We start from the raw sequence: 17,477 nt of genomic DNA, 5'->3' as shown, positions 1-17,477 counted from the left end.
TTAGATTTAAATGTCGTTTATTAACAGTCCTGTGAAGCATTTTGGTTTGTTTTACTACCTTGAAAGCACTACATAAATACAAGTTATTATTTCTTGGCAGCATGCTATATGTAAAACACCTTGCATCTCATATTACTCATGTATCATTGCCCAAAATTCTTTGATTACGCACATTTCACCCATCCTGTTTGAACAGCTTTGATAAAAGATGGATGTTTCTAACTCCAATTCAATTATTTTATCTTTCCATTGCTGACATCAAGATCTGATACAAGTGAGCAGATGTGCAGGGAAATTGTGAAATACACGCTACAGATTAATTATAATCAAAGTCTAATTTTGGTTCAATCCAAAATTTAGAACATCTGTGTTAATAAGGCTACTCATTTAAGTTTTGTGACATGGGACATACTGTAGTGTTTGGAGTGATATGCTGCTGAGATGGATTCATATTTTATTATTAATAAAAATGTGCTTGTTTACTTGTACATTCATTATTCTTCAAAGCAATCTAAGAAATCATGTGCCAGGTGGCATAGTTTCAATACTTCAAACTATGATTTATTTCCATGCCATATTGCAAAACTCACCCTTGCAATATTAACTCATTGCCTTCCAGGCTATGAATGCATTTTGTTGGTGGATGCAACACATTGATTTCCATTTACTACTAACAAGTGTGGACACACTGGTATGAACAATTGCTAAAGACTACGTATTGTATTGTTCTAAAACTTGAGACATTTGGAGAGCCAATGTGAACGTGATGGACCAAATAGCCTCCTCCTGTGCCAAAACAATTCTGTCATTCTCTTCTGTGATAATATATTCAATTCTGTAAACAAATCAATCCAGGAAGCAAGGTATCATATACTCTAGAATTCAATAGCAATATCCTATTGCATCCCATACACATCTCCATCACCAAATAACTAATTGAAAATATTAAACCCTATTTTAGATTCAATTGAAAGGGGTGCCTCATGAATTTATTGTAATGATACAAGATTTTGAAAATATCGAAATGAGATGCTAAGCTTTTATTCCCTGGTGTATAAAACAGTAAGGGATGATCTAATTGAAATACTTAACACACTCTTTCCAGACTGCTTCACTGCAATGCTACTACAGGACAGTCTTCCCAGGAGGCCAGTCACTGGGGAAAAATGTGTAGAACAAACGGAAGACAGATAAATCACCAGAGGGATGAATGGGTAGGAATCAAAACAAACTATCCATTCATTGGAAGATGCTGCTGAGGGTGAGAATATGGTGGACTATAATAGGAACCAGACAACTGCATTCCTATTTGAAATAAATTCACAGAATAATTCAGATCAGAAGGAGGATGAGAAATAATTCCAAAACAATAAACCTTATGGTGAAAATTGGTACCTAACAAAAAAAAAGTCCCATTCAGGCTGTGGCAGATCGTTCCCATAAATTTGGAAGCAAGTGGTTATCCAAGGAAGCTTTTTCTGAAACCAAACAATGCCCTGTTAAAGCATACGTTGGAACTGAGATTCAACAGCTGAATCACAGGGACACAGAATGGAAAATATGTTCAATTCATTTTCTATATCACTTAAGCAGATGGTCCTCCTGTATGGGGATAAGTAGTTGTGAAGGGCTTCAAATTATCTCAGTGAACTGTGATGCAAAGAAGATTTAGTGCAAACAGATCCAAAATGTTGTGACAAAACAGTTGAATGCTTTAAAGATTTTGATCCAGACTCAGCAATGAAAATAGTGATTCATCCCCCAAATAAAATATGAAAAAGGTCTAAGACATAAACTTGAAAGAAAGCTCAAACAGGTGAAACAAAGGAAATTCACATTGCCTATTCTATCGGTAAATTCCACCATGGTAAGAGAGAGAAGCTACATGTGTGGCTAAGACGTGCTGGATCTCAAAGATCTTTACCTATACATAAGAGTGACTACTCGAGAGGAATGCTCTCAAACATGAAAGACCCCATACCCACAATGTGCAGGACAAATGTGATATTTAAAATACCGTGCAGCACTGGGAGAAACACCCCATAGGACAGATGGAAAGGAAACTCACCACCAGGATACATGAACACCAACTCACAGCAAAACAGCACAACCAATTCTCCCTAGTATCAATACACTCTGATATAGAAGGACATCAATATGTCTGGGACAATATTACAGTGCTAAGACAAGTGAGACAAAGACAAGCATGAGAATTCATGGAGGCGTGGTCTTCCACCACCGAAGCAATTAACAAACATGTTGAAATAGATCCCAACTGCATACCACTACGGTGCAAAACCAGAAACAAGACTGCCCACCATGACAGACCATACAGTATAAATTCAGAGTGAGACAGAACAACAGTTCTTCAACAGAGTCGACACAGCACTGACGATGTCACCTAGAAGGGAGACGAAACTTTTGCATGCAAACAAGTCAACTCGGTGAAGCAACCAACAACTCCAAGGACGACTAATTATTCCAACACAGAAAAAGAACAAACTGGCATTGGCAGGGGCAAATCTTTGAACTAAGATTGAAAGTTGAGATGTTTCCTTGGCTCTTGAGCACCTTCCAAATGCTGAACATATAGATAGTCTGTGAGAGCTGATGAAAGAGAAAGCAAAGTGGCACAGCCACATGCCAGCAACTTCAAAAAATTCAAAGTGGAAATATGCAAGGAGAAAAACCTGTCATAATACAATGCAAAGAAACTTGTAACTCTGTAAGTAGATGTTTCTACAAAATAACCAGGAGTAGTTCAAGTGAAAGAAGGACAGTGATTATCATTCAAACCTAAGGTGCATACCTCAGCTAAGACTAGATATGCAAACATACAATAAAACAGCATTTGGCAATCATGTATGGTAGTGAGATGTTCTACATGTCTCAAGAGGACAAAGTTCATAATGGAGAGCGAACATTGTCTGCTGCTATTTTACTGTAATATGATTAAAGTTTTGGTTGAGGATAATTGTGATTAATTTTCACTAGGGTCATTAACAGCTTGACCTATAAGGACAGATATTGAGAATATTGAGTGGGCAGCACCATGGATTTCATTGGATTTCCCATCCATGATACAGGAGATCATTTTACATTATTATCAAAGACTAAAATCCTGTTATACTTTATATTGTACTGCTGAGAAAGCTCTTGCAGTCAAAAATGATTACATTTCCCTGCTACCCAGCACGGAAAAGAGATTAGGGCAGGCTCAAGTCAGTACCAAAAAAAAGGAAAATTCCTGTAATAGAATACTGCCCTCAGATTTGACGCTAATTCACAATAATTTGACATTCTCGTTCAGAAACACGGCATTGTGGAGCAAGTGGATACGTTTTCTGGTTCAGTAGATGGAAGCTGTCACTGGACCTCATTTCTGAGAGAAAGTTTATGGAGCTTTGCATTTTCTGCAACCAGATTCTATAGCCTGATCTATAACTGTTGAATGGAAAGGGAAATAAAACTTATTTCCCAGCAATGTCAAACGACTTGATAAATTCTAGATACAGTTAAAATAAACTAAGCTCTGAACAGTTCTCCAATTAATCAACATACCCTTTCTTTTCAAAGGCATGATATAAACCAAGCTGCTAGGACCAGGCTGTTTCCTACCAAAATAAATACTGACTTTAATGAATTAGTAAGCTTTGTAATTAGAAACAGACAGTACAAAAATCAGATAATTAGGTTCAAAGCAAATGTATAAATTGCTGATAAAGGACACATTGTGTCAAAACTTTTCATCATGTCCCCATCTGGACTAACGTTCCGACTAAGTTGCTCATCTACACGTGCACAGCCTCTCCAAGATCCCATGCATGGCAATCAGCATTGACATCTGGAAGCAGACCTAAAGGCCTGTACAGCTAGAAAGATAATTAGAGGGAATGTTGATCAGGACATCTGCAAGAACACCATTGAAAAGGGCAAATAAATATTTTGAGCTGTGTGAGACTTGAGTGCTGATTGGTTGCCATGTGAACCCTGATTGGTAGAAGAATTGTCATGGAGAATGTACGAATCAGATGACGATCACCAGTTAACTGCCAAGCTCTGTATAAATTAAAATAAACAGATTGATTCTGATTGATCTGGGTATTGTGCTGAGGAATCAGAGAAAGACTGTCACCTATTTTATTCCATTGAAACAGGTGCAGTGAGTGTAAATGTTCTTTCTGTCCATAAAGAGCAGGGTCCTCTATATTAATATATGTAGTTTTTATAGTACATCTGTGCTGCACTGCAAGCACAATTGACAATTTCAAAGTGGTTGTGAGTATAATTATTAACATACACAGAATTATTTATTAAATGTTGTACAATTGCAAATTGCATCTAATCTTGCACATTGTGTTTTGATATTCTTGACTAGATTTGTAGCTCAGGTTGTGGATGCTGTGGTTGGTTCGCCAATTTAAGATTATAAACTGGATTCCCAGTGCATTAGTTTGCAGATGTTTCATTACCCTGCAGGTAACATCATCAGTGCAGCCTCCGATGAAGCGTTGTTGTATTTTCCCGCTTGCTATTTGAACTCTGGGGTCCATTGGAGTTGATTACCTCATTTCCATTTTATCTTTGCAGTGGTGTGTATATAGCGTCTAATTCTATGTGTTCATTGATGGCCGTCTTGGTGGAGAACCAGGCCTCTAGGAATTCCCGTACTTGTCTCTGGTTCTCCACCAAGAAGGCCATCACAAAAACACATAGAATTAGACCCTATATACACACCACTGCAAAGAAAAACCAGAAGTGATGTAATCAACTCCAATGGACCCCAGAGTTTAAATAGCAAGTGGGGAAATACAACAACACTTCATCGGAGGCTGCACTGATGATGTTACCCAGCAGGATAATGAGATGTCTGCAAACTAATGAACCAGCCCAGCGAGCGAACCAACCACAGCATTGTGTTTTGAGTTTTATAAGCACAGGCTGGTTGAGTGTAGTTGGTTCCTAGGTACATCAGCCATACATCCCAGTGATTGGTGACCTGTAAGAAACAACATATCACTTTGACCACCCACAGTGAACAGCATGGTGACTGTACTGAACCAGTTCATGCTTACAAAACTAAAACTGCGGTGTACCATGTTACATGTGATTCTTTTATTGGGCTACATTTACTAAGTAAGCCAATTTAAGATTATAAACTGGATTCCCAGTGCATTTATGTGTGCTAAACGCTGCTTGTTCTTTGTAGGCAAAAGAAATACGTTCACACATTTTAAATGGGGAGAGGACAATAGGGACACCAATCTCTACAGCATCCCTGTGGCATAGCCCTGACCAATTAGTTTGGCCTTGCCTGGTTTGAATTTAATCAGTTAACTAAGATTGACAAGTTAACAGTTATTACTACACCTCATGTCAACCATAGTCCAACTAATTAGCACCCTTTTCTCATGCTTTATAAGAGGTTGATCCTTTTTCAGTACTGATGAGTACAAAATTAAAAGACTCAGCTTCATTTTTCTTTTTAACAATAAATACATTGTATTACATTCAGTGACTATGACTCAAAAAGAGGCTCATTTTTTTGGGATGTCCCTAGCTCCTGAAAGATGCTATTGAAATACAAGCATTTCCTTCATGCTCACTTTATTCCTTTCTAATATTATCATCTTGTTGCATAGCATCAGTTATCTCTTCATTAGGTGTAGACTCCAACAGCAGTCAAAAGCCTGCTACTTGTTTTGGTCTATGTGCATAACTATCAAGAGAAAATTCCTAGTTAACAAATTTACTTATAAAATAGAAAAATGCTGTCAAAAAAAGGATTGAAGTACCAGCTTAATATAGGACAGAATTATAAATTCCATTTCCTGGAATTCTTCAATTACAAATCGTGTTGTAAACTAATACGATAAACAAGCTGAGCGCTAACATGTGACAGAAATATAAAAGGGCAAAGAATTCCCCAACTCAGCCTTAATGAAGTCAGAAAGGGATATAAAGTTGAAAACAGTCCCTGACAGCCCCAGACAATTGAATTCCAACCTATAAATCAAAGACCATTGGGTCCTCTTTCAAAATAAAACTACCAATGTATTTAGTCATCATATCAAATACACGACAAGAAGTGAAATAGAAATTGCATTATTTTGAGAAATGATACATCAGAAAATATTTCCACATTTAGTTTCTTGGTTGTTTCTTAAAGAACTCAAGTAAATGCCAAATATGTACTAAATAGTAAAATTTAAAGGATATAACAAAATAATGCTGTCATGTTAATGGGGGGAAAGAGAGGTAAGTTATGGGGACAAAAGCAAAAGAAAACTGCAGGAATTGAATCATAGAAAATTCTTAAGAGGCTTGAAAGGGATGACCGGAGGAAACCTTTCTACTAATTGAATAATCCAGAACACAGCGTCACAGTCCCAAAGTAAGGGCTCAGCAATTATGAACTGAGATTGGGAGAAATTTCAACCTCAAAGCATTGTGGAGGCTTTGGAATACTCTACTGCAGGGGACTGGAGATGCCCAGACATTGAGCATATTCAAGACAGAGGTCAATAGGTTTTTGGGTATTGAGAGGGTCAAGGGATGAATGGTGCAGGAAGGTGAGGTTGAGGTAAAATGATGGAACAAACTCAAAAGGTAAATGGCCTTTTCCAGCATCCATTTCTCATCAGGAAAAGGAAGAGATTCTTAAATGGCAACAGCTATTTTTTTCTCAACAAGCTTGATGACCCTACTATTTCATTCTTCAGAGATGTAAGGTGGAGATGAATGAAGGAGTGGAGGGAGGTGGAGGGTGTAATTTTGACTTGAAGAGGAAGCCAAATTAACATCATATCAGCTACTGGTTTAAATGTTCCATGTCCTTGTTAGTTTCACTGATGTCAATAAAATATTAAGATACTGATATTTGACATGATGTAGAACAATCAACACAAATGTTACCTACCGTTCAAGTCACATTTTACCTCTATTAGACACTGGTTAGGTTTTAATCAAAAAGATATTTTGTGCAAAAAATACAGTTGTGGCAAAATTCAACTTCAACAATGGCACAAATAGCAGATTGGCTGCCTCCAATATATCACACTGATGTCTTCAGAGAAATATTGGACAAGTTGTACAATGTGTGTCCAATTCACCAACTCACAACTCGCATTCCCCCACACATTCCCCCAAATTTCTGTTTAGTACTGCATTTTATTGTTGAAGTGTGTATTCAACACATTAGGGAAATTTAAAATATGGGTTGAGTTTCCATGTGTGGTTTATTAATTGCCCTTACTGGAGTAATTTATTGAAAAAGTTTGGAGTATCTCTTTTGGTAGTAGGTTGTCTCCTTCACAAGAGGTTTCATTGAGCACATGACAGTGTAAATTGCATGTTGCCTGTGGATGAAAGAATCTTGTTAAGGTTATAACAATTATATCAAATTATCTGCAGAATTATAATCTACATATGTAAATTCAACACATTGCTTACACCCACCCTCAACACCATCACACCTTCCTGGCAACAGCATCATTCCACCTACATGAGCTGACAGAAATGCAGTAAATCATTGGTGCTAAGGTAGCTTCACGTCAGGCATATCTGCTGATGACTGAAGAGACCAACCTGTGAGAAATAAGTTCTGCCACAAATGCCACTGATGAAATGAATATCAAGTGTTGTGGCAGGTTGTTGTTTGTGGCATTGGCACTTATTGTCAAGCTGCTGGACACACTGATCATCATGGTGATACACTCTAGTGCACAAGCAATGTTATTATTTCCCTCTGTTGTTGGCTAATGTGTCCCAGGTGTGAAAAATATGTTTAAGGCCTTCATATGAGCATTCTTGAAGTAGGAGCTTGGTCATCTCCCTCAACTTAAGGTTCTGACTATCTTAAAATGTAAAATAACCATGGAAATGCATCCACCTTCAATCCTGTGAACATGCTTAAGACAGCAAAGTCATTTCTGCTAGATGATTGTCAACTAATTGGGAGATTTGCTTATGATAGAACTGCTGTAGTTTTGACCTTCCATAAAATGCTGAGAATATGCTGTAGATATTTAAGATGAAAATTATTGAAAATGCTTTCTTGATAGCTTTAATTTATCAATGCTTCACGGCCATAGGACATGGTGTTGAGATCACAGACCTTATAAACCAGCACCTTGGTCCTTTGAGCAAGCTTGTTCTTTTTTCCCATGTGCATTTCATGAAATGGCCAGTGGTGGTAGTTGTTTTCCCTATGAATGCGTTGAGTTCTGCATGTTGAGCCAGATTGTCTATCACCATTGACTCAAGATAACAGCATTCATTAAATACTTCCAGAGGAGTCTTGCTTTGTATGATTAATGATGGAGATGAGACATCCTGTTCTATAACCATAGTTTTCTTATAGCCAAGGGGCACAAGTTACAAATACAGGGGAGACACTCCATCAGTTTTTATAGCTAAGTTTCTGCATAAGTAACTAGTGGGATATCACAAGTGTAGAAGTGTAATCAGATCACGACATGCTAAATTTTGTCCATGCTTTCAGTCTGAACAAATTGTAGAGGTTACTGTCTGACCTGGTATGCAGGTAGGCTCTTGCTGTATCTGAAGGGAAGGCAAAGGTCAGGAACATATATACTGCAGTGGTTCAAGAAGGCAACTCACTGTTACTTTCTTAATGGAACTTAGTGGATGAGCAATACGTGCTGGTGGAGCAGGCAAAAACAAGAATTCAAAAAAGCATGGAGAGTAGGCTGTCCAAACAGTGCATGTTGTCATGAGGGTAGAGGCTAAGACCAAGGAGATTTGTTAGAATCCAGTTTTCTCCAGAGTCCTGCTCTGTGTTGAATGCTTACACACAATTTATGAAAGCAGATTTGTTTCCCTACACTTGTCTTTTACATGGTGTTATGAGAAGCTCTGCCTGCACAGAAATTGATCTGTGCTCCTGGATGCACTTCATAGAATCCCCACAGTGCAGAAGCAGGCCATTCAGCCCATCAAGTCCACACTGACCCTCCAAAGTGCATCCTACCCAGACCCAACCCCTATCCCATCCCTGCATTTCTCAGCCTCGATACTATGGGCAATTTAGTATGGCTAACACACCTAGCCTGCACATCTTTGAACTGTGGGAGGAAACCAGACCACCCAAAGAAAATCCATGTAGACATGGGGAGAATGTGCAAACTCCACACAGACAGTCACCCGAGGGTGGAATTGAACCCAGGTCCCTGGTGTGGCGAGGCAGCAGTGCTAACCGTTGTGCCACCGTGCCACCCATCATGAAGTTGATGGAGTCTCCTTAAGATGCCTCAAGCGAAGCCCCTGCCAGTGATGCTGAGGTGAAGGTGCCACTGTAGATGTTGCAATCCACTATGTGACATACAAACATATGAATTTGGAAAAGACCTAGGCTATTCAGCCCTCCAAGCCTGCTTCAATAAGATCTTCAATAAGATCACGGCTAATCTGTTTGCACAGCAAATCCTATATTCCACTCTATATTCAGTAAACTTTGATTCTCTTTCTCAACAAAAATCAAAAAAAAATTGGTGCAATGAGAGTAGCATGGATCTTGCAGCTGCTCCTGTGTTGCAGGTTGTTCTTGGGGATTTCTTATGGTTATTAAACAACAGAAGCAGAAAATTTTTATTTTAATTCAATTTTTTAAATTTTTATAGCCCAAAGAAAACAAAAAAAAATACAAGGAGAGCTTTTTTTTCACATGGAGTGTGTGGGAGAGTCAACACAGTGTGGAGCTTGAGGAACACAACAGGTCAGGCATCATCAGAGGAGCAGGAAAGTCAACATTTCAGGTAGGCCTCCATGTGATTGTCGAATGTCAGTCTGGAGAGGGACTTTTTTTTTGGTTTGAAACTTTTATTCTTCAAAAAATAATACGCAAAAAATAGGTTACCTAGGTAGTAGTAAAAATAGAAAGACAGGAGAGGATAGTTCTGAATCAGAAAAGAGCAAGTTAATTAGAAAAGACTGACAGGAGCAAGTCAGAAAATGAGGTAACTCTGAAGAATTAAACTGCATTTATTTCAATGCAAGAGGTCTTAGAGGTAAGGCTGATGAACTCAGTGCATGCATGGGAACCTGGAATAGGGGCATCACAGCTATTACAGAAACTTGGCTGGGGGGAAGGACAAGACTGGCAGTTCAATGTTCCGGGTTTTAGATGCTATAAGAAGCATAGAAGTAGAGACAAGACTGATGAACTGGGGAATGCTATTTCTAAAACCCGAACTTGTGTTGGCTATAATGCAATTCCATTAGTGCGCGGAGGAATACACATCGACATCATATGATTGTTTTGGAGATTTGTCCTGAATACGCGCAATGTTAGTGCCAAGCTTTCCAAAAACATCAAAGTGCTATTTCTAAGCCCAAACACCTCCTTCAGCCCATGGACCAGGGTGCAATAGCAGCTTTTAAAGCTTATTTTTTAAGGCGTGCATTCAACAGGCCAATTGCAGCCACTGAGGGGGACGAGGACAGCGTTCTTCAATTCTGGAAGAGGTTTAACATCAAAAATGCAATTGACATTATGGTGGAGGCCTAGGGTAATGTCAGTAAGGACTGCTTGCATGCAGTCTGGTGGAAGCTTCTCCCAGATTTTTTTCAATATTTTAAAAGCTTTGATCCATCAGAGGAGTTCCCAAGAATCAAAGAACATTGTGTGATCTTGAAAAGCAAGTTGGATTTGAAGAAGTGGAAAGTGAGGATTTTGAAGGGCTGCTTGAGTTCCACCGTGAAGACATTCTACAACTGATCTACAACAACTTATCATTGAGGGGGAAGTAGAAGTTGGAGATGAAAAAGATGAAGTCCAGCAGCACCATGAGAGGTTTCCACTTCTGTTTCGTCTTCTAAGTAGTTGCAGATCTTAGAGGACAACGACTACAATGCAGAATGCAGCAGGTTAGCAGCTCGTGGAATAAGATCTTATTTGGCACACTATGAATAGCTTCTTCATGAAAGAAGAAAAAGGTCAAAGCAGCAAAAGCTGGATGTCTTTTTTAAGACAACCCCAAAGAAACAGTCAGAAGACAATGAACCACAGCCAACCACTTCTGGATTGACTATTTGTTGCCTTAACCTTGCAACCACGACTGCACCTGAACATGATGATGATGATGATGACAGCCCTCAGTCCCTAAATTAATGACAGAGCAACCTCAAAACCTCCTCCCCCATCAAGTCATTTTGACATTTTTTCAAGATAAGGTGTTAATTTATTTTTATTTCATTATTAGATATGAATTAAACATTTATTCAAACTGTGTTATCCTTTGTGTTAGGCTTTTGAGTGATTTTTGAATGATTTTGAGTGGTATTTTTTGGTGGTCTGCCCCAACTCCACTTTTCCCATCAACCCCGTTATTTCTAAGGTGCAATTTTCTATAACGTGATGTTGTGCAGGAACGCAACTATAGTGTTATAGCAGAACAAACTATAATAGAGAAGGAGCAAAACTTGACCTTCTCTTGGGAAATAAGGCAGGGCAAGTGACTGAAGTGTTAGTACAGGAACACTTTGGGACTAGTGATCGTAATTCTATTTGTTTTAAAATAGTTCTGGGAAAAGATAAACCTTCCATAAAAGTTAAATTTCTTGTTTAGAGTAAGGCAAATTTTAATGGTATAAGACAAGAACTTTCAAAAGTTGATTGGAATAGACTGTTTGCAGGTAAAGGGACAACTGACAAGACAAGGCTTTCAAAAGTATGATAATGAGAGTTCAGAGGCATTATGTTCCTGTTAAAATGAAGAGTAAGGCTGGTAAGAATAGGGAATAAGGAATGAAAAAAGATATTGTGGTTCCAGTCAAGAATAAGAAAGATTCATAGATTAGATGTAGATATAGGGATCAAATTAATCTCTTGAAGAGTCTAAAGAGTGTAGGCCATTCTTACGGGGGAAATCAAGAGGGCAAAGACAGGATATGAGATAGCCTTGGCAGATAAGGCTAAAGGTAATCAAAGAGATTCTACAAATACATTAAGAGCAAAAGAGCAACTAGATGGAGAATAGGGCCCCTTAAAGATCAACGAGGTCATCTAAGTGTTGAACCTCAGGTGACGGGAGAGATAATAAATATTTTACATCAGTTTTTACTGTGAAGAAAGAAATGGAGGCTAGAAAACTCTGGAAATAAATATTAATGTTTTAAAAACAGTTCACAATACAGAAGAGGAGGTCTTAGAAAACATAAAGAAGGATAAATCTCTGGGATCCCAGGAGGTTGTAGGAAGTTAGGGAAGAAATTGCGGGACCCCGAGCAGAAATATTTGTATCGTCTATGACAATGGGTGAGGTGCCGGAAGACTGGAGGATGGCTAATGTTGTTGTCTTTATTTAAGAAAGGCTGTAAGGAGAAGTGTAGGAACTATGGACCTGTGAGCCTGACGTTGGCGGTAGGTAAGTTAGTTGAGGTGATTCTGAAAGATAGAATTTACATGCATTTAGAGTGGTATAGGCTGATTAGGGATAGTTAGCATAGTTTTGCAGAAGGGAAATTGTGTCTCACAAACTTGATTGAGTTTTTTGAGGAAATAACCTAAAATATTGATGAGGGTGGAACAGTAGACTTTGTTTACATGGACTTTAGAAAAGCCTTTCACAAGGTTAAGCATGGTAGATGAATTAGAATCATAGAATCCCTACAGTACGTAAGCAGGCCATTCAGCCCATCGAGTCCGCACCAACCTGTCAAAGAGTATCCCAACCAGACCCACGCCCCTACCCTATCCTTGTAACCTTGCATTTTCCATGATAAATCCACCTAATCTGCATATCCCTGGACAATATGGGCAATTTTAGTGCAGCCAATCCACTTAACCTGTATACCTTTGGACTGTGGGAGGAAACCAGAGCACCCGGAGTAAATCCATGCAGAAACAGGGAACTCCATGCAGACACTCCCCCAAACTTGGAACCAAAACTAAGTCCCTGGCGCTGTGAGGCAGCAGTGCTAACCACTGAGCCATTGGGCCACCCCAGTTAGGAAATTTAGATCGCATGGGATTCAGGGTGAGCTTACCAATTGGTCACAAAATTGGCTTATCTAAGGTTATCTAAGAATACAAAGAAATGTTGATCGATGAGTCAATGAGCAGAGAAGACGCAGATTGATTTTAATTTGGATAAATGACAAGGTATTGTAGCTAGGTAAAACAAGCAAGTGCTGGCCTTATACAATAAATAGTATGGCCCTGGGTGGTGTTGTAGAACAGAAAGACCAAGAGGTTCAGGTACGTAATTCTTTGAAATTTACATAACAGGTAGACAGGATGGTTAAGAAGGGAGTTAGCACATTTGCCTTCATTGTCCAGACCTTGAGTATATGAGTTGGGATGTCATTTTGAGGTTGTACAGGACATTGGTCAAGCCTCTTCTGGAGTATAGTGTGCAGTTCTGGTTGCCCTCTTTTAAGGATGATATTGAATTGGAGAGGGTTCAGAAAAGATTTACCAGGATGTTGCCAGGAATGGAGGGTTTGAGTTATTAAAAATAGGCTGGACAGTCTGGGACTCTTTTCACTGGAGCGTAGGAGCTTGAGGGGTGACCTTATTGAGTCTTATAAAATCATGAGGGGCATAGATAAGGTGAATAACAAGGTTTTTTTTTCCATAGGATGGAGCAGTTCAAAATTAAGGGGCATATTTTTAAAGTGAGAGGAGAAAGTTTCAAAAAGGACATGAGGGGCAACATTTTTTACCTAAAGAGTGTTTCGTATGTGGAATTAACTGCCAGAAGAAGTGGTGGATGCATGTATAGTTACAACATTTCAAAGACATTTGGATAACTACATGAAAAGGAAAGGTTTGGAGGGATATGGGCCAAAAAGTGGGGCCAGTAAAGTTTGGGGACATGGTCGACATGTACTAGTTGGACCAAAGGGTCTCCTTCCATGCTATATGACTCTATGGTTCTATAATCGATTAATCTTCACCTTTAAAATGTTCAATGACCTAATCTATTTTAGTTTCTGAAGTAGATTGTTCGAAAGCAACATAATCCATTGAGAGAAAATGTCTACTGCCACCTCTGTCCCAAAAGGGTAAATCCTAATTTTGAGATAGTATGTGCTAATTTTGCTCTCACCACAAGAGTAAATATCCTTTCTTTGCCCACCTTGTCAAGACCTTTCAGGATCTTTTAAGTTTAAAACAAATCAACCGTTGTTTTTCTGCACCCTGGTGAAAACGAGCCCAGCCTACCCACTCTTTCCTGAACAGAGAGATTTTCAGATTAAAACAAAGAACTGCAGATGCTGGAAATCTGAAACAAAACAAAAATTACTGGAGAAATCAGTACATCTGGTAGCATCTGTGGAGAAAGAAACAGAGTTCATATTTCAAGTCTAGTTTTACTCTACTTCAAAACTGATCATAGCTAGGAAATGGTTGTACATACGTTGAAGCAGGGGATAGGGGGAGGAGACAAAGAAAGAAGCGAGCAGATAGGCAAAATTGGAGCCCGGAAAGAAAGAAGGACAGCTAGGCAGACAGATGAATGATATTATGCCAGGCGAAAAGAAAAGCTGATAGCGGGGACAATGAGTAGGTGAAAATGGGTTGGCTGTGCTAAAACTAACCCATGTCATGACAGGGCCTGGGGTGTGAGGTGGGTAAAGACTTAGAAGAAGGTCTTCAAGTTCTAAACTTATTGAACCCAGTATTGAGTCCCAAAGGCTGCAGGATCCCCAATCAGAAAATGAAACAGTATTCTTCCTACTAAAGCTGAGCGTCGCTGAAGCACTGCAGTAAGCCTGAGACAGAAATGTTGCCAAGGGAACAGGGTGGTGTGAACAGGCAGGTACCTATAAGCTCAGGATTACTTTTGTAGACAGAACATAGTTAAATGTAGAATGCAGATTTTCAGAAAGCTTTTGATAAAGTCCCACATAAGGGTGTGCAATGGGATTCATGGTAATATACTGGCATTGATTCAGATTGGTTAGCAGATAGAAAATAAACAGTTGGAATTAATTGTTTATTTTCTGAGTGGAAGGTGAGTGGCATATCACAGTGATCGATGCTTGGACCCTAGTTATGCACTTTATATGTCAATGATTTGAACGAGCAACTCAAATGCAATATTTCCAAGTCTGTTGATGACACAAATCTAAGTCAAATTGTGTATGGTGAGGACAATGTAAAGAGGGTTCAGAACAATTTAAACAGGTTAAGTGAGTGCCAAATGCAGTAAAATAGAAATAAGTATGAAGTTGTCTATTCTCATAGGAAATACAGAATGGCAGAGTAATATTTAAATGGTGATAAATTGAGAATGGTTGGTTGTGCAAAGGGACATGGGTGCCCTTATACACCAGTCACTGAAAACAAGCAGTTAAGAAGGCAAATGGTATGTTGACCCTCATTGGAAGAGGTTTTGAGTACAGGGTCTCAGTGAGACTAAGAGAGCTCACCGGGCTAATTACTGGGTTAGCAAGTTTGGCATTTCAGGAAAGATTGGGTCAATTGGGTCTGAATTCACTGGAGTTTAGAAGGGATTAAATTGATTTTAACAGGCTTCAACAAAATGGAGGCAGGGAAAATGTTTTCCCTGTCTGGGAAGTCAAGAACAAGATGTCACAGCTTCAGGACTTGCAGTAGGCCATTTTGAATGAAATGAGAAGTTTCTTCACTCCGAGGTGGTCAACTTGTGGAATTCTCTAGCACAGAAGCTTGTGATGGTCAAGGCTTCAGATATATTTAAGAAAGAAATAGATTGTATGGATCACCCAGCCGCTATCTTGGAACGCCCTTCATAAAAGTATGTAGATGCAGCTCCATTCTAAGGACTGCAGTGTTTCAAGGTGGCTGCTCACTATCACCCTCTCAAGGTCAATTCAGTGAGGCAATAAATAGGAATGAGTGATGGTCACATCCCTTGAGACAATATATAAAAATTAAATCCAACTCCTAACTATGCACTTACCAATGGCTTTGTTGAAAAATAATTAGTTAAAATAACTAGATTTTTTTTGTTGGAAGTTCTTCACTTAAATCCATTAAGCTTGGATATCAGAGCATTGTCAACTTTTTTTTAAAAAATCACATACTTAATTAGTATCTGTCATGACTTCAAATGTCAGTAAGGTTTTTACTGCAAAGAGGTATTTTCAAAGTGCACTCACTACTGAAGAAGACAAGTTGACCAAAATGCACAAAGCAAACTCTCACTAACAGTAGTATGATCATGACAAGATAATTTATTTAAAACATACCAATAAAAGAATAAATACATTTTGCAGCATCAGCAAAGTTTGTAATTGTTCTCTGTACACCAAGATCAAGATGATAGAATCATAGACTTTTTCAGCACAGAAAGAGGCCATTTGGCCCATCGTGTCTGTACTAGCTCCCAGCCGTGAGTCAGGAAAAGCAGCGATCCTAACACTAGCTCCTGGGGAACTACCTCTATTACCCTTCCACCAGTCAGAAAATGACCAACCACCATTACAAAGGGTTATGAGATTTGAAATTTTAACTCTGTTTTTCTCTCTACAGATGAGGCCTGATCTGGTATGTTATGCCAGCACTTAATTTTTTGATTCACCGTCACACTTTGTATTCTGTCAGTCATCCAATTACATGTTCATAACTTTTTTACTCGATGACCTCTAACCTTGCCAGTTGTGTAGCACCTTTACCAATGCCTTTTGGAAGTCCATGTGCACTGTCTCAACACATGGAACAAAAACAAAGTTGCTGGAAAAGCTCAGCAGGTCTGGCAGCATCTGTGGAGGAGAAAACAGTGTTAACGTTTCGGGTCCGGTGACCCTTCCTCAGAACTGATGGTGGCTGGGAAAACTTCAGTTTATATGCAGAAAATAGGGAGGTGGGTGGGGTAGGGAGTAAACGATAGGATAGAGCCCAAAGAGAGAGAAGTGTTGCTTCACCTGAAAGGTATGTTTGGGGCCTTGGATTCTGGGGAGGGAGGAGGTAAATGCGCAGGTGTTGCACCTTTGCCGGTTACAGGGGAAGGTGCCGTAGGGCTGTGGGGAGGTATTGGATGTGAAGGTAGTGTGGATCAGGGTGTCCCAGAGGGAACGGTCCCTGCGGAAGATGGACAAGGGAGGAGAGGGGAATATGTGTCTGGTGGTGGCATCTTGCTGGAGATGGTGGAAATGGCGTCTGATGATCTTCTGGATGTGGATGCTGGTGGGATGGCAGGTGAGGATAAGGGGAACCCTATTGCTGTTGCGAGAGGGAAGAGAAGGGGTGAGGGCAGAAGTGCGGGAGATGGGTCGGACACAATTGAGGGCCTTGTCGACAATGGAGCTGGGGAATCCTCGGTTGAGGAAGAATGTGGACATTTCGGAGGCTCCCTTGTCGAAGTTGGCCTCATCTGAACATATGAGACGGAAACGGAGGAACTGAGAGAATGGGATGGAGTCTTTACAGGAAGTGGGGTGTGAGGATGTATAGTCCAGGTAGCTGTGGGAGTCAGTGGGTTTGTAATGGATATTAGTGGCCAGTCTATCCCCAGCAATGGAAACAG

The sequence above is a fragment of the Rhincodon typus genome, chromosome 12, assembly GCF_021869965.1.
Source record: "Rhincodon typus isolate 14 chromosome 12, sRhiTyp1.1, whole genome shotgun sequence".
Lineage (NCBI taxonomy): Eukaryota > Metazoa > Chordata > Chondrichthyes > Orectolobiformes > Rhincodontidae > Rhincodon > Rhincodon typus.
This window is presented reverse-complemented; position numbering follows the sequence as displayed.